General features: G+C 33.2%; 1 protein-coding gene and 1 non-coding gene across 2 annotated transcripts in view; both read right to left on the minus strand.

Annotated features, from left to right (window-relative positions):
- The window catches only part of shg (DE-cadherin), a 675,856-nt gene that overhangs the window by 433,411 nt on the left and 215,342 nt on the right, over positions 1–27,103 (minus strand). The gene's annotated exons all lie outside the window — the stretch shown is intronic.
- TRNAS-CGA (transfer RNA serine (anticodon CGA)) lies at positions 5,499–5,571 on the minus strand. The gene has a single exon. It is a non-coding gene; the product is annotated as a tRNA-Ser (tRNA).

Below are 27,103 nucleotides of genomic sequence, written 5' to 3' on the forward strand. Positions count from 1 at the left end.
TATTTCGTAATGATCATTGTCCAATTTCATGTTGCGCCGTAATACAAGGCTTTGTTTGCAATTATTTTTATAAAATATACTAAACAATAGCAAGGGTTGTTTATTCTCGGCACCCCATGCACGCGTACGGTACAAACCGGCAGGAAGCACGCAGTCACGTGAACATCGAGGCTTTCAATCAGAATACAGCCTTAACGTATCGATCCTCCGAGATATATCTCTGGCGCAGGTGGTATTACGTTCTTCAACGTAAGCAAATAAACAGCTTATTATTGTGGTCTTTGATTTTAACCAACATCGAAGGGGTTAAATATACCAACGTAGTATATTGTATGATTAAACAGTAGATAGGTTTCATATGACTAAATGTATAATTTATCATAGGCATAATAACAACAAGAATATACGGGTTAATACTATATAGTAATAATAAACGATAGTAATAATCTATCGTTTTGACAGTTAAGTCAATTTTCGAAACGTGCGCATATATTAATAATAATGTTACACCTATTTTGTGAAAAGTCGCCCCAAAAGCACTTTAAAACGACAATACGACCATTAGACAATACCTCAAAATATATAGATATTCTACTTTTATTAAAATTAAAACGCAGTAAATCTAAGAACCTACTGAAACCTAAATGTGTATAAAGGTGGAAACACATTATTAAAACCCGACGCGACCCGATGAAACGCGATGCGTGTTGAGTCGAATCAAATGTATTGTTTTCTTATGACCAGAATCACACTAAGAACATCCGACATGGCGTCGCGTCGAATGTTCATAGTGTGATTCTGGTCATAAGAAAACAATACATTTGATTCGACTCAACACGCATCGCGTTTCATCGGGTCGCGTCGGGTTTTAATAATGTGTTTCCACCTTAAAAATCAACAATAACATTGAACCATAATATCCATCGCGCTTCTTAAAGTTTATTTTAATAAAGCACAAATTTTGATAATAAAGACAACATTTCTATAAATCTATTTATGCAAAATCAATCATTAATTTTTAGTTCTACGCCATTAATCTTTTTTGAGAGTAGACGTAAATAAATAAAAAATCTATAAAAATAATTAATAGTACTTATTCGAAGTATGAAGTTTAACGGAGCATACTTAATGTAGCTAGCAGCATTAATCTTACGTGCACCAGTGCACAAACGCGAAACTCGACAGATATAGACGAAACATCCGTTCACAGTTGGTGTTGGCTTCATGAGAACGGGTCGTTTTTTCGACTCGTTTTTTTTGCAAATCGGCTCGCATATGGAACGATCTACCAGCATCTGTCTTTCCACCTCCATGAAATGCCTCTTCAAGACCCGCATTAATAAATTCCTTCCTAGAGCCTCTTCCTAAATCCGCCTCATAAGCGAGTTGATTTCACAAGTGAGGTTTACCTCGCTTAATAATTTTCATCAACTTATTAACTCACACAAGCGTAAAAATACAAATGCTGTACTTAATTCGGAAGGCCTCCGGGTAACATACTGCGTGAAGCCCGTCAAGTTCAGTCCAGTCTTTTTCTAAGATAGTGGTATGTTCTAAGAGGGGGAATATCTTGGCAAATATATATCTAAGGAGAAGCTAAATTAAACAGACTAATAAAAATTATCGAGTGTGTTAGCGAGACTTAAAACGACGGTTTTAATTATTAGAACAGAGATCTAAGATTATATCTATTTTATTCAACGAAAGATTTTTTTAAATCACTTAATTTATGTAAAGGGGAGCGTCTGTGGCAGGCGGGCTCCTTAGTGGCGGACACGAAATGAAACGAAAACATTATTAACTAGGTTAAGTAGGTTAGGTTAGGTTAGGTTTAATTTTTTTTTTCATTGTTTCTAATAACTTTATATCACGTTTTAAAAGTGTGTTGAATTGTCGATGTGTTGATTTATCATGGAACCGTTTTAAACGCCATTCGGTCGTTTTCTGTCAAATTACAATTTATATTAATATACTAAATTACCTGTCAGAATAGTATCCCTATAATAGTGCCTTAGAGTTAAACAGATGATGACTTTCAGAGTAAAGGCGGTAAATGCAAAAACAGAAATCTGCAATACCGACAGTGTTTGTAGATTCCTTACTGACCCGTGGGACGACGCCCTTAAATTAAATTTAAAAAAGGATACTCTGGGAATCATCCTGATTAAAAAGCGAAATTCAAAATCGATACAGTGCTTGAAATGTACGAAATGACAATAAAGATTTACGAATGAGGTGAGTGAGATGACATAGCTTTACAATAAATATTCGAATTCATACCATCAATATTTTCCATAACTTTTAATGAGGAGCTTAAATTTTATTTTATATTTATACTATGGGTTTTTTCGGCTTCAGAAATACACATGCAGAAAGACCGAACCCTTTTCACGTATGAATATTGAATATACTTACCAACCAAATATGGGGAGCGGAGATTTTCGTAAATGAGATTTTTCTTACCTGGAACAAGAGGAAAACAAATAAGAATACGTATTAGATAAAATAAATATGTTCCAAATAAAACTTATGTCAACAAAATATCTGCATTGTGATTAAATTGAATATTATTATTATTATATGAAGAAAAATAGTTACATTAAATTTATTAAATCCATAAGTAACTTTTTTGAATGTCTGTGTTTTGTTAGATTAAATGTACAAGAATTATAAGTTTGAAATGATAAGTACAATATTTATAAAGTAGACGGTCAAAATGGAAAGAGGTCGACAAACACGCGAATCGGCCTTTAAAACCTTCATTCGCGTCGTATTTTCATCAGAGACATACGTTCACTATTATTCCATATTCTCCGACCTACGTTCATTACACTTTTCATTTTTTTAATAAACTCCAGTACGACGAATCTATTAACACCGGAATGTGATTTAAAATAAATAATTTCCGCTCTGATTCGTATAAATATTGGTTATTGCCACATTACTTGTTGGAATAAAATCATTCCTGGAACGAAAAAAACATGAAAACATGTTTGATTTACTTAGACACAGAATTGGCTCGTATGGTAAATAAATAGATACAAAATAATAATAATAATAAAAGACAATAAAGTATGGCAAAGGATGAAAAGACAAATATTTCATTATTTTTTAAATAAATCTATTTGAATTTTACTTTTGTTTTCGGTAATGAATGAATGCAAATCTTGGAAGCGGAAATTTACCCACTATCCGATATCCGATCGAGCTGAAACGCGGCAGATATACTCGTCACCGAAGGCAATGCATTCTATCAACTTTTGATACCAAACGCCTTTCTCTGGAGTCGGACGAAATTACAGCAGTGAATATGAGTAATAAATGTCAGTCCTATACGATCGGCATTTAGGAAGGTCGGTAGCTCGATTGACTCTGGTCCCTGGAAAGGGAGGTTCAATCCTCAGCCAAACCAAAAAAACGTTTTAAAAGACATTTTGTAATAGGTATTGAGTAAAAAAAAATTTTGTTTTTTACGAGTTGTTTTTTTATTATTTGGCACTGGAAGATACCAGCAGTTGACTTTTGTAGTATATCAGTTATACTTTTTAATGTGAATAACCCACAAGAGTCCCGAGCGTCAGGAGCCTGTGAGACTATGACATCTCCAATTAGGGTATGTTGTGAGGTTAAAAGTAGTGGTGAGAGGATGATGTTGAAGAGGAAGGTGTGGAAGTATATGGCTATTTAGATCAGGTCACCTTTTGCTTAGCGTGCCATTGATTTGGAGTCTACCAGTAAATAATATACATTTTAAACAAATTTCCGTTAGTACTGGAAGATTTAATCCGATCGTGATTTACGATAAGTCGGTCCGTTCACTTCACCGAAAATAACATGAAAGTTGTGCAAGAACAAAAGTGGGGCTCTTGGCAATTTTGCGATACATTAGCTGAAGATAGGAAAATAGGAGCTAGGCTAACGGCTAACAGCTAACGGGTGCACACAGCCCCTGCATTCTAATAAGATGATAAGCGTCCCTACATCACTCATTGAAAAGTGCAGTAAATATGGTAATATGTAAAAGGTTGTCAGAATATCAGGAATTAGGAAGGATAGAGTGTTCACCAACCTACTTGGCAAAATATCTTCAAAGGGGCTTTTTTCTTTTTTTTTAACTACTACTTTAATTTTGAAAAATATATTTTTTAAAGTAAGTAACCAATTTGGCTAGCAGCGAAACAGATTCTGACCTTGAACGCGATGATATTTATACATAAAATAATCAATAACCCATCATGAAAACACTTTTCAAAGAAAATTATTCACAACAAGGACATTCACAGACATAACAAAATGACGTGCAATAAAATTAAACTTACCAAAAAAGAACAAGGCCAATTTACAAAACAGTTTACTGTACAAAGAAATACAATATTATATATACTGCACTGCCGGAAACAAACACAACAGTCTGCACCGATTAATAGACTCAAATTGGATTTTAGAATCCATATTAATAATAATATGAAAATACAATAAATAATAAAAATGCAATAATCTACGTATGTAATTAATAAAAAAATAGACATTTACAAACCTAGACGTACAAATTGCTAAAATAAAATAATTAAATCATGAAACATTCGTTGGTCCAAGGAATGCTTCCATCGGTTATCTAACGAATATGTCATTCGCTGCTGTTGGTGTCGGATTGGAAGAGGCCGATTGAGGAAGACACTTTGACCACTCCGGTCGAACTCTCTCGATCCAATTCACGGCAGTGGGGGAGTGGATTCATACTGACCCACCCCTCATACATTTTACCTTCCCAGAACTTGTGACCTACGGGACCCGTGGTCTTCACCATCAGCGATCAACATCATTAATTCTCAGAGCACGCATCCGCACCCCGCCGAGATGTGACCTACTCGTTATGCATCCCATTGTGATTCATACACACAACTACACTGTCTACATAATAAAGAGACAGTGATTCATCACAACATATCTCAATTTGTCTCAACCTACCGTCACCCACATACTCAATGTATGCATAAGAAATGCAGCGGTTTGAATTTTCGAGGAAAACATTCATTTACGTAAAGAAAAAAGGTCATAAAAGATACAAGTAAGAAAGTGCAAGTGACTACCATTCTAAAAGTCTTGAAAAAATGTTCGTTATTTCATTGAAATGGCATACTTGAGAGGCTATTATTCGATAAGTGCTGCCATATGCAAATGCCGGGAGAAGTTAGTTGTAACCAGCGGAGTTGTGCAACAACCGGCCGGCGTGGCGGGTGACCCAAATACAGACACTGAAAACACTAATAAGTATCGATCTTAGTATCGCCTAAGCACTAACAAGCACTAAGCACTGCGGCTGACATCGGTAATGGAGACGTAAAGCTGCTGGCTTACACTGCACACTACACAATATTATTAAATCCAAACGAATGTCGATTAGAATCTAACATAACCAAGATACAATCATTTTATAAGCAACAATTATTAGCCTGAAACACTCGTCCACATTAAAAAATCTCCTGATAAAAGATACATGACGCCAACGGGACTTGAACCCGTGTCCTTTCGATTTCGGGTCGACAGCTCTGACCACCGAGCTATGGCGGCTTATCTCTTATCCGCGAAATAATTCAATATATACTAGTGTTTCATTCAACAATTACTGCTTGTTACATTTTTTCACCTGAAACAATCAACTTTATTTTATATGAGAAAGGCATTGTAAGTGCTAACTCTCTCACTAGATGGCGTCGAGACAAATTGTCTACATTTTTTGGTGAGAATATTAGAACTTGTCAAATATTATTTTTTTTGGTAAACTAATGTTTAAGACAAGATTTTTTATGCATAGCACAAAGGGTAACAATTATTTTATAAGCAATAATTATTAGCCTGAAACACTCATCCACATTGAAAAATCTCTTGATAAAAGATACATGACGCCAACGAGACTTGAACCCGTGTCCGTAACCAAGATACCCTTTCATCAAATTGAAATTTTGATACATCTTTATATATTATAAAGTAGCTATTCGCGTCTGTCTGTGCTCTTAGTTCTTTTTTGAGAGGTTTTTATGTATGTAAAAACATGTATGATATATTTATAAAAAGTAGAGAAAAGTCGATGTTTGTAATCAACTCGTAAAAATATATATTTTCGGGGGCTTACATTTCTAACGCTGGCTAAACCTTATGAGATACATCAAAATAATGTACAACGGAATGGTATATCTTGAAAAGGCCTACAGTAAGTCCGATATAGTATATGTCTATCTCCTAAGGAGAAAACCCTAGCAACGCCGAGTACACTTTAGCTAGTTTGCGATAAAACACTGTAGAACCGTAAAATCAGACTTGATGTGAAGAATTGGGTTCCATGCTAACTCAACACAGTGACTATTCAACACACTTTTAAAAAGTGTTATAAAGTCATTAAAAACCATGAATTTTTTTTTTAACTTAACCTAACCTAACCTACTTAACCCAGTAAATAAAGTTTTTGTTTCATCACTTTCCATGACTTTATATAACTTTTTAAAGATGTGATGAATTATCATTTTTATGATTTATCCGGTCACCGAAGAATAGATAAGTAAAATAAATATATGAACAAAAAAATATTTAGGAAGAAGATAATAAATCTCAATGAAACATAAAAAAATAATATGACAAAGAAATTAAAAAGGAAAAGATTGCAACTGGGGATCGAACCCAGGACCTCTATCTTACCGGCACAACGATATAACTCCTACGCTAGTGTTTATATGTCAATTTGAGAATTACGTTAGTTAAAAGTAATTTGAAAAAATATTTATTTTATCGAAGAAGTAAATCTATCTATCTTCAAGTTGAAAAATCAGCAAAAAAATATATTTCGACTTGGCTAACAAATAAGTGATAACCATCTACATGGTGATAACCGATTAATTTGTGATTTTTAAACATTTATATGTAGACCTTGGTCAAAAAAGCAGAAACACAGAAAATTGAAAATATCATTAAACAACAAATTTTATTTATTAGCAATATTATTTTTAATCGCTTGGCCAAGCAGTGTAAAATTACTAATAATTTTATATCACTAGCCATAATATGGCTAGTGATAATATGGCAACTTTTCCACAGTAATACAATGTCTGAAGTCAGCACCATAACGTTCTTACTAACTACTTACCATAACGTACTTACTACGTTTGAGGCTAAATTTCCTCCCTGAAATGACCACCATCCCTCAACTTAACATTCCCCTTCAGCCACTGAATAGAAAAACAGCAGAAGTGTGATCAATACCGATTTGATATCACTGATGTCGACAGTTAATTACATCGCCCAGTTATCATAAAAATTGAAATTGGGTAGGGATAAATAGAATCACATAAATAAGTCGTCTCAACGTAGCTTAACCAAAGTTTGAAAATGGCCTTGAACGTCGAAACAACTGTCACAATAACAAAACTAAAATACTTGGAGAACTTAATAATATCCTTATTAATTTTTATTCATATTAACTTTTAAAAAAACTTGTTTAGATTGAAATGATGGTTTATGGTACATATCCATCTTGGATTTAAGTAATCTATTCCTTTCAACTCCTAGGCCAGAGACCAGTGGAATTGATTATCTTTCCAAAAAAAGTTTGATACTTTTTTGAAATTTTTGAAAGGAAAAAAGATAAAAATCAGCTAATTTCGAGCGAACTCAACAAAACACAATTTTATCGTTACCTCTTCGGTGCTTTGAGCCCAGTCAGTGCCGGATTAAGTAAGGCGGCCCGGTCATGTTAGCAATTTCCCTCCAATTTAGAAGTACAGTTCGCGCTGCGACCGATCAACGGCCGAACCCGCTTCCGGACTAGCTATAAATAGGCACAAAGTGCATTCAATAAGGCTCCATTTCATAACAACCAGAAAAATCTATGCAATTTAATGCGGGCATGTTTTGTCCATGAAACGAAAAAGAGTATCACTTTAAGAATTAGTTAATAAAAAGTCAATGTACCAAAGAAGTTCACAGCCTGATTTGTCAGCTTCATTTTGCCCATTTTTTTACTTTTTGATATAGTGGCATACCGAGCTCCGGGTCAAAAAGGCCCCTTTTTCTTTCACCATGAGTTTAAATAATGGTTGTTGAAAAATAATTGATTTTGTTTTTGTGAAAAATTATTTTTACACACTGTTAAATATAATGTTGCTCTTCTCGCATATTAATTAGTATCAATGAAATTATATTTAGAGCTTCCTCCAACAAACCATTATAGACACATAAATAATAAGTTTTTTTTGTTGTTGTTTTGTTTCATTACATAATTTTATCAGTGTAATTCGTAATTATGAATTACAATCATTATATTGATGGCAAATGTTCGATAAATTTCCGAACCGTATAAAATTCTAGGGTGATGAATTTGTCTCGAACATGGAAGGAAAACCAAGATACTAAGCCTATGAAAATATTCGAAATGGTTTCCTACCATCGAATGTCACATATCTGCCAAACCTCGCAATATATTACATAATATCTCACGCGATTGGGTGAGTTTTATCGGCAACAACTTTCATATGATAATAAGTGATACTATTTCAAAAATTAAATTTAGAATATACCATGGAATTTTTCTATTTTTGATACTGACAATTCGTGGTGGAATTCCATTTCACTGAAACAATTTAAAGTTTTTTAACTTAAAAGATCTCAAAAACCAATTGTTTATATTGGCGAAACATCCACATTTTTATTATTAATAGTAAAACAAGAGAGAAAACTAGAAGATCAGGTTTTCACCAAGTTAACTGTTCTAATTGTTCTTCATATTACGTCGGACAAACTGATAGAGCGTTCAAAACCCGCATAAGGGAACACTTCACAAGTTGGGTGAATGATAAAGGTAAATTGTCGAATGTTGCGTTACACCTTCTAGCCAATAAACTCTCGTTTGACAAAGACAGAGATGTTAAAGTTCCTCCATACCTGCAATAGAGGATTAAAATTCGATTGGCTAGAATCATTAGAAATAACCCGCCTAACCAAAAAACAGATAAAAAATTGTAAAGGATAAAAAATTAGAAGCATATGCCAAGTCCCCGCTTGTATGTATTTTCTTAATTTATTGTCCATTTCAATATTATTTCCTACCTCAATGTAAAGTAAGTTTCCTTTTAAAGTCTGATACAAATATCAATAAAAAAATCCCATGATACCAAAAAGTTTAAAATTGTTGCAATATACCATTACAACATTAAAATCACTCGACAGAATCATAAACGACAAAAAATGATATTATTTACGCCGTTTGAAGGGTAAAGGGGATAAATAAAAAAATCTTATAATTTCTCTCAGAATCCTGTGTTCTCTTGAACTGATTTTAGATGCAGACTCATAAAAAGACAGGTAAAAACCAATTGAAATACATTCATATGATCTATGCTAAAAAAGGATTTCACGGGCGCTTCTGTGAAATAAAAAAATTCAAACATAAAAATATACCTGTTTTATAAATTTAGGGACTACGTTATTAACCTAAAATTTATGCAAGGTAAGAATTTATATTACGCATAAAAAACTTAATACTCCACATTTTTCATAATTGGGGATTTCACGGACGCTTCTGTGAAAAAAAAAGAATTTGCGAAACTAAAAGCAAAAATATACCTGTTTTATAAATTTAGAGACTATATTATAAACATAATATATGTGTAAAGTAAGAAATTATATTAGACATATTTTCGCATGAAAAACTTAACACTCCACATTTTTCATAGTTGGCCAAGCAAGAAAAAATCATAAAAAAACCGATAAAACCCTGTTTCACAAAATTCCAGACTGACGAAACTTAAAATAAATAATTTTGCTGATGTACGTGTGCTTACTAAAATTCCTAATGGTTATAAATACTTTCTTAAGTACCCGATCACGTTGAGGATACAGGTGTATTAACCAAAATTCCTAAGGGTTATAAATAGCTTTTTAAATACCCGATGGCGCATTGTACCGTAGTATGATTTCCGTCCATTAGATTTATGAAGTTGAAAAACATTCTCCCCCTTATTAAACCCTTCACAGACTTATTTGTTTGGCTTAATTTAGTGACAATTGTTCAAAATATTATATAGAATTACATTCAACGTACATATCTAATCTAAATAGTATAAAACAAAGCCACAATCCGCGTCTGTCGGTTTGTGCGCTTAGCTCTTCTAAACTACGCAATGGATTTTGGTAGAATTTTCACCATAATTTAGAAAATTTCCTCCTGAAGGTTTATATATATAATACATATTTATTATACTTATAAAAAGTAGAGAAAAGTTGATGTTTTGTAATCAAGTCAAAATATATTGCTAACGCTGGCTAAAAACCTTAAGAGATACATTAAAATAGTGTACTACGGAATTGTGTATCTTGAAAACGTCTACAAGAAAGTATGCGATGGTATATTTCTATCTCCTAAAGTAACCCTCAGCAACGCCCGGTACACGTCAGCTAGTAATGCAACAAACTCAAATATTATACATTTTAAAACAGAAATATAAAAATAAATAATTTCTAGCAATATTTCGAAAAGCTGTATTATGTATTGACCAAACTTATTCCTGATACTACTTTAACGTGGTGTTAATTATTATCTGCAAACGAAGCAGAGCGTGCTTTCGCACAGATTTTAATGGAAACGTAACAATGTTTATGTTTTAGTAAACATTTCGGTGCTTTGGTTAGTGCTTTCCAAAAGTTCGTGTATCATTTGCGTGTGTACAATGCAGAACTCATTATTACTATTATTATAACATTGAACCACAACATATTGCCCTTTGCGAATTTCGCTCGATTAGAATGTATTATGTGAAAGTAAATGTCATTTAAATATTCCCAATATTGGAATTGTATAGTTTGAGTGTTGATAAGCCGGGTTTTTATGGGAAGAGGCAACAACTGGGACATCCGTTGATGCTTGTCGCGACGGTATAAATTATTACCACTGTTTGTTGTGCCATAAATTCGTCAGCAAAGCGGTTTTAGAGAAAGGTTACATTTTATTTGAGTCAAAAAACAAACTATCAGTTGAAAACAATGAGGATATTTTATTTAGCGAACAAACAAACTGAGGGCAAATTTATGTAGATGTACAAGCAAGTTTTTACTAAGGTAGGTACTCATGATACAATGTTCGAACTGTAGAAAACATATCGCATGTTAACCACTAAACTTATATATATATATTAGGACTACCTATATATGTATATCTTAAAGCGCCCTTAATATTCAGGAAGGTTTTTTTTCCCATTATTTCTGGCTTTCACCTTTCAAGGGTGTTCTTGGCCATCATTTAAAATTATTGAGAAATGAAAGGTGAATTTAAATATTAATTTTATGTAAATAGGCAAATTTCAAAATTATAATGAAAATTGGAGTCGAGTTCGAATTTCGTCAAATTTTGATACGATTTCGTTCAATAACAGTATTTGATTTGTTTTGTTCGATCATTATTTATATCAATATTTATCAGGAAGTCTGTTAATTCATTTGTTAAAGGCCTGCAATCTGTATGTAACCGGATTACAAAAAAATTGTATAAATTCTTAATAAAGTAGCAATACTCATTTTATAGGCGTCAGATAGGTATGCTGTCCTTGTTCTACCGGTATTACAATGGAAGGTGCTCCGAGGAACTAGCGTCATTGATACCATCGACACCGGTGCATAATCGGGAAACACGCCAAACGCGCGCCTAACATTTTTTTTTTTTTTTGTTTTTATTATTGATACATTTTTTTTTACAATATTTTATATTTCAATTTAGTAATGTTGGCCTCACTGGGTTGTTTACCCGTGCTGAGGCCCCCATGTTATAATTTAAGAATTTATACATTTAAAAAAAATAAAAGAAAAGAAAAACAACATTAAAATAAAGATAAATTTAAAATAAAAAATAAAGATTAAAAATTAAAATATAATTATAACACTAAAAGAAAAATATCAAAAGAGAATGTAAATCGGCATTTATAATGATATATGTGTTTGTGTGTGTTGTGTGTTTTATTTTTTTTTTTGTGTTGCGTGTATATGTTTTATTCTTTTATGTTATAGTATTTTGGTAATAATGTCTTTTTGTTCTTTAATCCATTTTTTTATTTTGTGTTTGAATTTATTTTTATTTTCCTCAATTTTTGTTTCAAGTGGAAGACTGTTGAATGCTTTAATAGCGTGGTATTTATGGTGTCTTTGTCCAAAGGTAGTGTTTACCGTCGGAGTTTTTATGTTTTCTTTGTACGCTTGTCTGACCGGTCTATTAGTGATATTTTGTGTTTGTTGGGGTTTGTTTTTTTGGTCGAAAATGTAGTTTAGTAGTGTTTTAACATATAATTGGCGTATATCAAGTACGTCACAGCTTTTAAATATTTGGTCTGTGTCGGTTAGTTTATGTTTTTTGAGTATTACCTTTAATATCGTTTTCTGTGCAATTTCTAATTGAGCGATAGCTGCGTTTGTCGCTCCTCCCCAAGCAATTATTCCATATTCTATTATTGATTGGCATAGTGCATAATATATTGTTTTCAATTGTTTTATTTTATATATGTTTCTTATGTTTAGGAAAATGTGTATTGTTCTGAGGAGTCTATTTGTGATTTGTTTGATGTGATGTGTCCATCTAAGATTATGGTCAATTAGGATTCCTAGATACTTTATTTGTTCTGTTTTTTCTAGAGGGGGGCAATCGCAGATGTTGGTGTTTATGCATTCGTGTATTTTTATGGTGTTTGTATTGTTTTTTGGCTGTCCTGTGTTAGTTATGCTGTACGTTGTGAATTTTGTTTTCGATATGTTTAGTGTGAGTGTATTTGAGTCCAACCATTTTTTCACTTGCGTGATTCCTAGATTCGCTATGTTATAAACCTTATTCCAATCCTTAGATTTAAATAATAAAACTGTGTCGTCTGCGTAACTAATTATTTCTCCATCTATTTCCATGCTGCAAAGTTCATTTATGTAAATTATGAAAAGAACGGGCCCTAGTATGCTTCCTTGTGGAACTCCGTGTGTAATCGGCAGTGGTTTGCTAGTATAGTTATTAATTTTGACTTGTTGTGTTCTGTCGCTCATGTAGCTTTTTAATAGTTGTAGTTCTTTGTCTTTGATACCCATATTTTCTAATTTTTTAAAAAGTGTTTTGTGGGATATTGAATCAAAGGCTTTAGCCAAATCTAAATATATCGCTATGCATTTAAACCCTTGATCTAAGTTGCTATGTATATAATCTATTGTACTTGCTAAAGCTTCTTTTGTGCTTCTTTTTTCTCTAAATCCATATTGTTTGTCCGAGATTAATTTGTTTTCTTCCAGGTATTTTATTATTTGGTTTTTTAATAGTCTTTCGAAAATCTTTGATAGAGAGTTTAACAAAGTAATTGGTCTATAGTTAGTTATTTCCATTTTATCTCCGGATTTATACATAGGGATTACCAGTCCTTTTTTAAGAGTATTAGGAAAGCAGGCATGTGTTATGCTAAGGTTGATTAGGTGTGTTATAGGTTTTAATATTTCATTTTTTATTATTTTAATGCAATCCGTTGTTATCTCATCTAATCCAGGAGCAATCTGGTTTTTTAATGTATTTATTATTTTGTTAATTTCCATTTCCGAACTTGTTTTTAATATAAATCTGTGTTGTGTTGGTTGGGTATCGATGTTTGATCTGTTTGTTTGTGTTAGTGTGTTTGTGCTGTGTTTTTTACGATTCGCTAAAACTTTCCCTATAGTTGCAAAAAAGTTATTTGCGTGGTTTGCCATCATTTCTATATTTGTTTTGGCATCTATTTTTTTCGAGTTAATATTTAGATGTTCGATAGTATTTTTTTGTTTGTATTTTTGTGTGTATGTAACTTCCTTTAATATTTTCCATATTTCCTTTGGGTAATTGTTTGCTTTTTTAAGTTTTTCTTTGTAGTACATCTCCTTAGCTACTCTAATAATTTTCGTGCATATGTTTCTATATCTTTTATAGTAATTAAGTTGTTCCATGTCATACGGTGTTTGTTTAGTTTGTTTGTGAATTTTGTCTCGTTTACGAATACAGTTTAATATTCCTTGTGTTATCCATAGTTTAATTTTTTTTGCTTTGTGTGTAAGTTTTATATGTTTTACTGTAGTGTAATTATTTATTTCTTGCGTTAGCGTATTTGTAAATGTATTCCAGGCTTCCTCGACATTATCTATTTGGTATAATGTATTCCAGTTTATTTTTTGGAGTTTTTCTTTTAAGTTTGAGTAGTCAATTATTTTTTTTGTAAATATTTTATGTTGTTTCGAAGTAGTGTTTTCGGTGTCTATTGCTATCATATTCATGTAGTGATCAGTGATTGTGCTTTCAAGTACTACTGTTTTGGTTTTTAGTTTTGTCTTGATCATTATATGGTCTATGCAGCTTTTCGTGTTTTGTGTGACCCGTGTTGGGACCTTTATTATTGGCTCCAGTCCGTGTTGTGCTAGTATTGCTAGTAACATATAAATACTGTTGACATTTGTCTCTTAATCTCTTCAAGACTTTCTTCCTCTCCTCAAAAAAACCCTCCACACAGCATCCCCATAGATAACACAGGCCCTGAGGGAAATTATATTCCTTATTCATTTTCCAAGATTTTTCTTAGGTTAGATTAGGTTTAGTTTGGCTTCAATTTATTGTTCCCCATTAAATATGAGATTACTAATTCCAACTTCCGGCTGGATAGGGTTCAGGGGATAGAGCAATGTGCAGTAAAATATATGCCAAGTTCGGGGTGATTTAGATCATCTCAAGAGCTTTCTCGCAAGTTGGTGTGTTACGGAACTATGCGCCTTCGGGCTATTTATCCGGTGCAGCATTACTAACTTGGACTTCCAAACTAACGAATTATCTAGTCATAATACTCGTACTACATTGGTCATTAAGGAGATAATATTAATACAATTCTAAGACTGCAGCTGATTCGATATTAAACCAATAGGGAACTGAATGCTGTATAAATGAGATACCTGAGGCGAAAGTGTATGGTAAAACGATGTCCTGTGGAAAATACGGAGATTTGCACGACTACAAAGCTGATGTAAAGGTAATGAGTAAAACTAAGAGACGCTTTGATGCTTTGTGCATTCATGGGTAATTTGACAGTACCATATTTGAACCATAACTAATCATTATTCAAAAGAGGAAGCAAAGTAGATAATAAAGACAGATAGGGTGACATTCATTTCTTAGCAAATGGGACTTCTTTAAAATCTTATTATTTAAGAAAGGACAAGGATGAAAAAATATTAAGACAATCGTCTGTCAATACAAAAATCTTAATCAAATTTTACAATTTAACTAAGGGATTGGTAGACTTAATATAATTTGGAAGAATATTAAACATAAGTGGTGTCTGATATAAATAATTTCTTTGACCAAAAGAAGTTTTAGAATGTACCGCCACAAAGTTCAATCCAAAGCTAATTCTAGTTTAACAATTCAAAATTCAAAGTGTAACAATTATTTTATAAGCAATAATTATTAGCCTGTAACACTCATACACATTAGAAAATCTCCTGATAAAAGATGCATGACGCCAACGGGACGTGAACCCGTGTCCTTTCGATTTCCGGTCGACAGCTCTGACCACTGAGCTATGGCGGCTTATTTCTTATCCGCGAAATAATTCAATATAAACTAGTGTTTCATTCAACAATTACTGCTTGTTACATTTTTCCACCTGAAACAACCAACTTTATTTTATATGAGAAAGGCATTGTAAGTGCTAACTCTCTCACTGGATGGGGTCGAGACAAATTGTCTACATTTTTTGGTGAAGATACTAGAACTTGTCAAATATTAATTATAATTTTTTTGGTAAACTAATGTTTAAGACAAGATTTTTTATACATATCACAAAGTGTAACAATTATTTTATAAGCAATAATTATTAGCCTGAAACACTCATCCACATTGAAAAATCTCCTTATAAAAGATACATGACGCCAAGATAAAAAATCGACAAAGTATTTGAGTGATATATTGCTGTTTTATACACATAACATTACTTTCCTTATAAAGTAGGTTGGATGGATAACAGATTTTTTTTTTTTTTTTTTTTTTTTTTTTTATGCTTCCGATTTTGTTGTCCGGGTTAAATCTTCCCCATAGGAAAAACTAAACCCTTCCACTCACTTTTCCACAAATGATCAGCTAGTCAATCAACACTATGCAAGTGCATTATATAAGTAAAATAAATACAAAACAATACAAGAACAACAACACGTCAACTCACCAGAGATCAAATGGGAAAAAAAAATTCACCGACTCCAGATATTTTCATATCAGAGGGTTCGGCTCGGTAGTACTTCTAACAGGGCCTATAAATCCTACTGATCCCTCAACATAAATATTTAAAAAATCTTTCGTTATCCTACATGTATTCAAAATGACCGACTTTTGCATCTTTATATATAAATTTTTTGATAGATCTAATACGCCTAAATTTAATTAATCAATATTTGAGCAATATTTAGTGGTTCATCATTCGACTTTAGACATGATACCCAGCATACTATGTTTTAAAATACAAAGATAAATCATTTGTTTGCTCAAAATATTTTTTTCTGAAAAAGGCATACAAATACGTTATTGAGTCGAATCACCGATACAATAATATTGAATTTGTATGCCTCTCTTGAAAGGATCGAGTTTGTATACACACAAAGTTATTTATTCATATTGCGTATGTATGGGCGCAAACAAATAATTCATATTAATATTTTGAAGCATAGCTTGAAAAAAGTGTTTTTTTTTCCTAAAATATTAAATTGAAAGAGCAGATTATAAATTCTTTTAAGATGAAGATAACGATTATCCGATTCTAAATAGCGTGTTATTACGATATTATTTAATTTTAACGTTTCTCACGTTCATGATCAGAAATCGGATCAGAATCCCACGGTTTTTTTTTTCAATTCAAAAATGAAAGTCGTTTCTCAGAGCTTGTACCAAACAAACTGAAGTCAAGTTGGGTCATCACTTGTAAAAAAATAAAAATCCCTTGGTATGATTTTCTCGCTCGCGGTTTGAGGGCATTTTCAACAACTGGATGGAATAAGAATCAAAAATATCTTACGTTTGTTGGTACCGCACTGCAGTCCAAGCTGCTCCCAACCGTCTGGAACCATTGAGACTATGATAACCCTAATGGTATGGTGTTAACTGGTATGGTGAGAGGCTGATATATAAGTGTTGCGAAGGTTTTTTTTTTAAATTTATTAATTCATAAATGTTTACATGTTACATTTTTAGACATTTTTTTAACTACAATACTAGGCTAATGCCCGTGTTGTGGTAGTTATACATGAAATAATAATAAAAATAACATAAAAGCACTAAAAAATACTATTTTATAGAAACATAAGTATGCAAGTATAAATCATACATGAAATAATAATAAAAATAACATAAAAGAACTAAAAAATACTATTTTATAGAAAAATAAGTATGAAAGTATGAATCATACATGAAATAATAATAAAAATAATTTAAAAGAACTAAAAAATACTATTTTATAGAAACATAAGTATGCAAGTATGAATCACACATGAAATAATAATAAAAATAACTTAAAAGAACTAAAAAATACTATTTTATAGAAACATAAGTATGCAAGTATGAATCATACATGAAATAATAATAAAAAGAACTAAAAAATACTATTTTATAGAAACATAAGTATGCAAGTATGAATCATACATGAAATAAATCTAAAAACAAATATATTAAAGGTTGAAGATGTGTTCGGTGAAAGTAAACCATGTAATATTTAATAATAGATTTATTACAGCAAGGTTATTTAAGTAATCGCGGCGCGAAAGGAGTAAGTTGTTTTGATTAGCGCGTTAAAACGTAGCGCGTAGCAGACTGACTGAGTACCTTCCCGCTGTCGTTTATATAAGGTGTCAATACGATTCAAGTTGCAACTAAAAACGTTCCCGAACATTCTAGTTGCTATGGCTACAAACATTGCCACCCGTAACGCTGAGCTACGGCCGAAATTTCCAGTATGTTCTATGACGGTTTAGATACCTTAGCGCTTGGCACTGTGTACTAAGTAGTACTTGACACCGTCCGATTCCAGTAGTGGCGTACCACTACAGTAGTATGTTGAGAGGTTAATATATTATTTTTAATGAATAAATTGTGAAATAACACAAATTAAAACAACAAAAATTCTTGTGCAGGCGGTATTTGAATTCGCGGTCTCCGGATTAGTAGCTTAAGATCGTAGCTACTCAAACACGAAGGTCGTCAAAAATAAATTGACTCTACAAGTTTCCTCCTACGTTTCCATCGCAAATCTTTGTTGTACTACTCTTAGTCCCTTTCCCTTTTCCCGTTCAACTTATCACAACAAATTCATACTTCTGCGTACCTAAATATATTAATTACTTTGTGACTATATCCAATATCAGTATCGCGTACTACGTTTAAATGTCACAAACACTTCCTATGATACGAGCAAAACACCTCCAAGTCCATACTAAACATTGTGCTAAAATCGATGGCAATACCCAGATAACAGAGAAGAAAGGAGACACTCAGAAATAAATGTTCCATACATAACACCACTTACATGATTTTAAAATATAGGTTAACTTGGACAAGCTGGTGACCTTTTGTTAATACCTTAAATAGACCCACGTGAGCCGAACTTATACGATACTCGGAATGTATCGGAAAACCCGCTATCGTGGTAATGACATCCCATGTATTGTATTATGGGCTTATTTCATGACGTTGGTTGTTGGTTTGCTTTTAGATGCAAAAGTACCGAATAAGTTAATTTTTACAGTTAGGTGAAGTTATCACTAAATCTACATCCGTTCAAATAAACGCGTAATACAGGGTGCAGCAAAACAGACAATTCGGTTTTTAAGGGCCGGTACATCCCGTGTGGTGGGGTAGGGACCTGGGAGCGGTCTCATTGTGTCGGGAAGGTCGTACCGTTTTCAGTCGTTACCATGGATTGGTCCGCACAAAATGACCATTCTTTCGTCGCCACCCAGCGGGCCCTACCTGAAGGAAAATATTTTTAAACATCGGCCTCACACCTTGGAAGAACTCAAGGATCAAATTCGAGAGGAATTGCTATACTGCTATACCCGTCGAGAAGTGCCAAAATGCGGTCGAATACTTTAGAAATTGCTTTTCTGATGTCATCTTCATGGCTTAAATAAAGTAAACCCCATTTCTGATTAATTGCCATTCAAATTACAGTATGTGTTTTTGCCGCACCCTGTAGTATCGTGAAAACAGCGACTAATGATTTGGGAACATCAAAAAGAATACATTATATAATTTGTTGTTGAAAGCGTATTTTCATTAATGAATGCTAATTAAATATTTACTAACCGTAATGCCAGTTTTTACAATAATTTATAGTTTTTACAATAATTTGTAATTAAATTTGAGTTCAAACCAGTAATTAGTGAAATATAATTAGGTACTATTCTACGCGTTTTGTAGTAAGCACCGCAATTCTTTTATTGATTACGCTCAATTGTGAGATTGTTCTCAGAATTTTTAAGACGGTAGTATCGTAGTCATGATAGGAAAATGTCAGGTAAATTGTAAGAACTATAACGTTTCGATATGTACCGGGTGAAAACGAAATTAAATTTTCTATTTATTTCATTTAAACGCCCATAGGACTTTTACATACAATGCAAAAAAAAATTAAATGCAATAAAAATAAAGAGTTTACATAATACATAAGAATATACAGATTACATAAAATATAAAAATTAACAATGCATAGGTTAACAAAATATAGGTAACATGAAACACAAACATTTTACGAAACGTAGTGTTTTATTGTATTGTCTACTCCTCTCCCTTGGCTCCCCGTACTTGCAAACATAACCCCGCCAAACATCAGGCGAGAAATTGCAACACTGAGGGAATACAAGAAGGCGCTGCAAAAAAGCGCAATACCTCTACACGAAGATGTCGTCTCCCACCCGGCATGCCGCTTGAAGTCCCGAAAGCCCTTCTGGGCGGAAGGAGAGAGGCTCCTCCGACTACCTCTCACCCCAGAAGATAGGTGGAAACTTGAGTGGCAAACGGCCAACGTGGGAAATGCCCATCTCATACAGGACCCCACCGAGAGACAGCCAGGGTTCTCACTGCCTCGCAAAACCTGGTCCGCCATCAATAGGTTAAGGTGCTCCCATAGCCGCTGTGCCCACATGATGCACAGATGGGGCCTTAAAGAGTCGGCGATGTGTGAATGTGGTGCGGTGCAGACTACCGAACATGTGGTCAACGAATGCCCGCTCCATTCATTCCCCGGCGGGATTGATGAGGTTCACATGGCGACGCCTGAGGCCCTAATATGGCTCGCAGATCTAGATGTCCCCCTCTGACCCCCCACCATACGAAAGAAGAAGATTGTATTGATAACAAGTTAGGTAAGTCAGGTCAGGATAGGTTAGGTTTTGACTGGTTTCACGAATTATAACAAGATGTAACGTATTATAACAAGATACAGTAAGTTTCAGCTAAGTGAAGTCAATTTAAAATAAGAAATTCTAGAAATTTAAAAAAATATCACTAAATGTGTGGGAAATATTGCGACTACAGTCGAGGGGATGTTACAATGTGGTCACATACGTACAAGGGGTTGAAAGAAGGTTAAGTTAATTATTTAGAAAGGAATATGAAAAGTTTCGGGGTTTCTGGGTAAATAATGAATGATATATATATTGATTTTGATTGTGGCCAAGAGGGAAGATTATACCTACGTGATATTTATATTTTTTAAATAAAATTTGATGTCATTTAGTGTGTATATTTATGTATATGCGTATTTCTGTTTGAGGGTTGTTGACGATGTCGCGTTCAATTATCGATGGGTTTTTGAGTGCTTTATTAAGTGTGTAGTATTATATTAAATACACACATGTGCTTGTGTGTGTATTTATGCGTGTGCGTAACAGAAACATAAAACTAAAAAATATTTTTTATGTATATTCATGTGACCTAATCCTTATGCATGTTTTTTTTCTAATTTCTATTATAATTTTTCCCATTTTCAGTATGTTTATATATTCAATCCATATGTCCAAACTAGACTTCATACAAAATAACTACATTCCATTGGTTACCATGAAACAGGCAGCCACCTTGTACGGTAATTTTGAATATTTATTCTCTGCAAATGTCTTCAATAAATATCATGCATTTTATAAACAAAAACGTTGTCACGACGATTTTTTGATGGTAGGTACTTGTTTTCTTACTCCACGAACAATGCTACTCAAGTACCAAATATATGAAAAATCTGACAAACCTATAAATTGTTCAACCATTCTGAGTCACATAATACAAAAGTAACCTACAATTTAAGACTTGCTAATTACAAAACATATTACAACAGCGCTTATTTTTTGTTCGGTAGCAGAATAGGCCCTTGTGCCTGAACGAAGTGCAAAGCTCAGGCAGCTGATGGTAGGTAATGTGCGCGGCCGTCATTATGTTTGGGCAATTAGCCCTTGCCTCAGTCGCTTCCTGCCTTCAATGTAGACTGCATTCCGTCAACTGTGGCCGGCAGGCTGCACAAGATAAATGCAACACTTAATACCTTCTCTCTAAGATTAAGTGACTTCAGTGGCATGGCAGGCAAGACGGTGTGCTGGGACATCTTAAGATATCCGTGGTTTGTTTATCTTGTCATGGAGTTAGAGTTCTTGAATTCTTATGCTACGTATATATACGCGAGCCGAACTGCCGAACTAAACCTCAACTTATTGGAAAGGAATGAAGCAACCGAAAATGGCGCGAAACGCCGCTTGCAGTTGCTTCGTTCCTCGGTTCGCGTTTCTGTTCGCAAATGTATACTTATCATTAGATAATGCACCGAGAAGAATATATAAGGAGGTACTATTTGTAGTATAGAAATAAGCATAAATATTGTAATTTTTACTGGCCGTAGTTTGCATAAAAGGTGAGATAAGGAAATAGCTGCCTATTCAGATCAGGACAGCCAGGAAAATCTACGCATCTGCCATGGTGATGGACACTGTAACGTTGTCCGAAACGTTGGCTAAAGAAGGAAGAAGCGAGCAAGCGAACCTCTCAACTAGCAAGCCGAAGGTCGCGGGTTTAAATCTAGTAAATTGAATTGAATTATTTCACAATTTAATCATTTAAAATAATATACAGTAAATTTGGGCCACGTTCCAGAATGGAAGATACTTTCAGTATCGCCCAGGTGTGAGACCACCAATCAGAATTGAAATGTTTCGGACATGTTTGGTGATAAGATATGAATAGCCAGATACCGCTCCAGACGGTTGGGAGCAGTTGGGACTCTTGTGCGGTTAACACGGCATAAAACCCAAAAAATAAATAACTATAATACTTTTGGCCGCGAAAATCTCAAATCATATCTGGTATTGTATTCTTTTTATACCACTTTTATGAACTGGATGGTGATGACTAAACACGTAATAATGTTGAAAAGAAATCAAGGTTAAGGCAACACTCGACTTTTTCAATCTTCCACAATGTGAAAATTCATAAATTATTCACAACTTCTGATGACGAACAATCTCACACTATTATAATTCCAGTTAATATGTCTTTCCTTCCTTAACTAGTCATACAAAACCACAATCATAGAGGAAAATCACAATAAATATAATTATCCGACGAAAGAAATCTTTTTTTATTATTATTTACCTACCAAACAAGACATTTCCATAAAACCAGCGCAAATAAAACGCTCAATACGCTCTGAATCAAATATTTATATTGTTGACTCTTCGAGATGGTCAAAGAGTCTAAGAGGAGATAAAATACACATTTCTTCTGCGTTATCATTCTGCAATTCGATTCCAGAACAATCGATCTGTCGGAATATTAATTCGGTTCGTAAAACTGAGTCATTATGCCACGTCACGGAGGCTGAGGAGATGAAATAATAATGAGCAACTTACAAGTTATTTTAATTTTTTTTTTGTTATTTTTAAATTAAACGAAAATTTTAAAATATAAAAATAAGGGTTTAATAAACCAGAAATTCATTGTCATTGTCGTTTGAACAGTCATTTACCAGTTGTCAATTAACTGTCAAAAGAGGTATAAAACAGCGAGTAATTGTTTTTTAATTTGAATTTAAATAACCATCACAGGGTTCACGCGTTCAAATCGTAGAAATATAAATAAAGTTTTGTTAGCAATTAGCTGAAATCCCGGGTGTTACCAAAACCTCCTAGATCACAAAGCCGGGACACTCATTCAAAGCAGCCTCCTAACTTGTATGGGATTTTACAAAAAAAATAGTTTTGATTTTTATTCAATTTATTCTTATTTATTAAAACATTTTAATATGTTTTATATAAATTAAAAAAAATAATAAATTTAAGGTTGCCATACAAGTAAGGAGACTGATTTGATTCAGTTTCCCGGCCTCCTGATCTAGGAGGTTTTGATGTTACCCGGGCTTTTTCGAAATCTCGTGTAGTGTTTGTCATTGTTTGAAAATTAAAGGTGCGAAATTTGATCAATATCGGAATAAAACTGTGAATTTGATTAAAAACTTTATTAATTACTTGAATACATTGTTAAAGGTAAGTTGTTCAGGAGTGCAATAATAAGTATGTATTAATTAACATAATAAGCCGTGTATAAACAAAATTATAAAATTAAATAGATAGATAAAAGATTCCGTTAAAATAACGCGCAGAATCTCAAACCGTCAAAGATCATTTCAAGTTTTTAAATTTTAAACGTCATATTTTGATTTAGACCTATGCATATTTAGAAAAAAAATATTCAGAATGGAGTTTTATAAAAATAATAATTTATAAACCATTTTAAATCAGATCATTATTAAATAGCAAGGCCAAGAACTAAAAACAAAACAAATAAAGAAAAAAATCTTTTCATTTGATTTTTTTAGTAAGTAATCCAATATAAAAAGAGAGCAAGTTCCTCATTATGATTCAGTGCCACAGCTCAGATACGGCTCCATTCATAAGAAAAGTTTATGGCCCACCGAGCCGCTTGATGCTGGTTTTCGCGGAAAACGGCTCAGGCGTCAGGCAGTAGGCACTCCATGACTCATAAACGGGTGATTCAGATCAGACGAGGATATTGCACAAACGGAGACTGGGACCGAGGCAACCAAAGATCTAGCTGTGCATTTTACCTTGATCTATCGGCATAACGTATAATTTCTATAAGCATCTAGAAAACTAAAAGGTGGTAAGTATTGAGAATGTATTCTTAAACTAATCTCGGCCAAGGCATGGTATGCTTTTAAATGTATACGCTTCGTTCACAGAGAAAAAGAAAATTGACGCAAAAACACCTCTGCCTACTGTTGATTATTGTGAAAATCAAGCGAAACGTTAGGAAAACCTTAAATTTATATAGTCCAAATGGCTATGGGAAAGCAGCCCAAGGTTAGCAAACCATTAGTCAGTTTCTCTGTCTCATCGGAAAGTGTCTTAATAAGCACAGTAAATTCATTAAAATGTAGAAAAACAGTATAGCACAAATTTCGTGATCTTAGAGACTGAACAGTAATTATTAAGTTTTAAGACCAAGATAAATAATAAACGTCTTCCAGCTAAATATAAATAACATTGTATTCATCAAAAATGACGTGTTTAACATCACGACTAAAGACGCAGAGCCGTGGTTCCCAGCTATTTTTTACTTGCGTGAAATGAGTAATGTTGATTTATTGAAAATCTCTTCAAATTATTAGTCATCCTGTTAAAAAACGGGACTGCAAGTCGCTTCCTGATAAAGTGTTGGTTAATTCGTTATAATATCGGAACACGTTTTCATACACCTGCGTTTGTCTTAAGAGGAAGCTATAAGCCAAAAATGTGTACATTCTTGGTATGCCTTATATCGTCTCGAATATAGGTAATATGCATTAAAATCGCTTGGCAAACGGAGTCAAGAAACGCTCGATTTCAAGCGTAAAAGTGGTTTTTATTTATTTTGTAACTAACCAAAAAACTTATTCAAGGGAAACTGTCACAGATAATCTTATCTATAATATTGTATTTTCAAGTTGTTTCATCTCTAAATTTCTATTGAATAAATACATTTTTTAGTTATTTACATAATATTTTATATTGAGTTAATAAAAAAAAAAAATTGAATTCTACTCAAGGGAAAGGATTGGAATAGCTTCAATTTATCTAAATTATAATACTTTTGGTATTCATAATGTAAACCAATTCGTTATAAAAATTAATCGCAAATAGTTATTTACTATTAAGCTTCGCCTTAATAATGCATGACGAAATGCAAACATGTCAGAACTTAATGAACACGTGTCCGGACATCGTGACAAAACATTGATATTTTACTTAAAGTTTATCGGGAGACATATAACTTTATTCATTAACCGCTCACAATCCCGTTTTTAACAGGAATGCGAATAATTTGAAGAGATTTTTAATAAATTAGCAATATTTTTTTAATCAGTTTTTCTTTGTGTTCAAATGAAAAAAGTTACGTATGACTATTTAGAAAATAACCCAATTTATAATGATCAGATTCAATAGTCTCTACTTTCGGTTCTCCATCGAGGTTCGATTGGTTTTTATTCTCGCGGCTCTATGGACGTTACCCTTGGCTTTACCCATCGATTTATATATTAGGCATGACCAATTACCACTCCCTAGAGACACGTAGAGGTATTGCTTTGCTTAAATATTTTTTCCAACTAATAAACGGTCACTTATCTAATAATGAGATACTGGCCCAATTAAATTTTTTTGTACCAGAGTCTCACTCTCGAGGACGTCATCACAATCTTCTATATAGTAGAGCAAGCCGCACTAATTTATTAATGAACTCACCTGTGGGGAGAGCTACGTGCTTTTTGAATGCGGTAGATAAGAAATTAGATTTATTTTTTGTGTCCTATAGCGCATTTGCGAGATTTTTGGCATTGCATATACACTGCATAAATGGTACAATTATAACGTCTTAGGCTTTATTACCTGTAATTGTTATAAATAAATGTACAAATTATATATAAATAAATAAATAAATAAATAAAAATAAATTATGGACCAAAGAATTATTAAAAAAAAACGTTAAATAATATTTACGTATCTTCTGATTGTTTGTAAGCGGCTCTAAGAGCAGCACTTCTTCATTCGAGGGTGACAAACAATTGGATTTTCAAACTTTTTAATTGTGTTTTCTTGTATTAAAATTGTATCGTTACAATGTATTTAAAGATAAAGAACTAATATCTATATTTTACGTCGTAATGTTATGTAGTAGTGTGTAAAATAATTATTGAACTTATAAAATATCAAAAAAAAGTGTGATTATAAAAACATTCCTGCCCCTCGGCGTCCTTGGGGTGATTTTTTTTCAAACATAAGGCTATACAAATTAACACAAAATATTATTGGTCTCTGGTAGAATACCAAAAGCAGTTTGTATTTTTTTTCTACGCTATCAGTTATCACTCTTTTCAACATTTGAATGAAAACAAATATCCTGACGTAACCAAACTCTAAAAAAAAGAAGGCCCACACTGATGTGCATGGTACCAGTTGGAAAGATTTCACATATTACATGCGTGGGTAAGCTTATAACTGATAAGGACGATGACATTGATGACTTTACCTTCGTCATCGTGATAAAAGATGAAAATAGCAAACATTGATCATCAATCATCATTAACACAACAAGCAGATGCAGTTTTATTTCCTGTTGTCATAGGCAGATACCTACTTCATATTGTTACAAACGAATCAACAAACAACTCAATTATGAGAAGTCTGTTGCAATGTATTTAATAATAGACTTATGTGATCGAATGTGTTTTGTTCAGATTAGAAACCATGATGGAAACTTATCTATAAAGCAGAAAATCTATACCCTGAAGAGGCAATAATTCTCGAACGGTGAACTTCTGAGAGTTCTCTACACGAGGGTGTATGGCTGCTACCCGTGGTTCTATCCTACCGACTTTATTTTGGGTATGCTCGGAATGATCCATCTGCGGGTCAGAAGGGCTGTACAATGTACATATTCGAGAGCATTCATTTCTATGTTACCTATGGTTATCTCCGTCACCGAAAGCATAGAGTGTTCTATCTCCCAGCA

The sequence above is a fragment of the Hesperophylax consimilis genome, chromosome 15, assembly GCF_061612785.1.
Source record: "Hesperophylax consimilis isolate HC1 chromosome 15, BYU_Hcon_1.0, whole genome shotgun sequence".
Taxonomy (NCBI): Eukaryota; Metazoa; Arthropoda; class Insecta; order Trichoptera; family Limnephilidae; genus Hesperophylax; species Hesperophylax consimilis.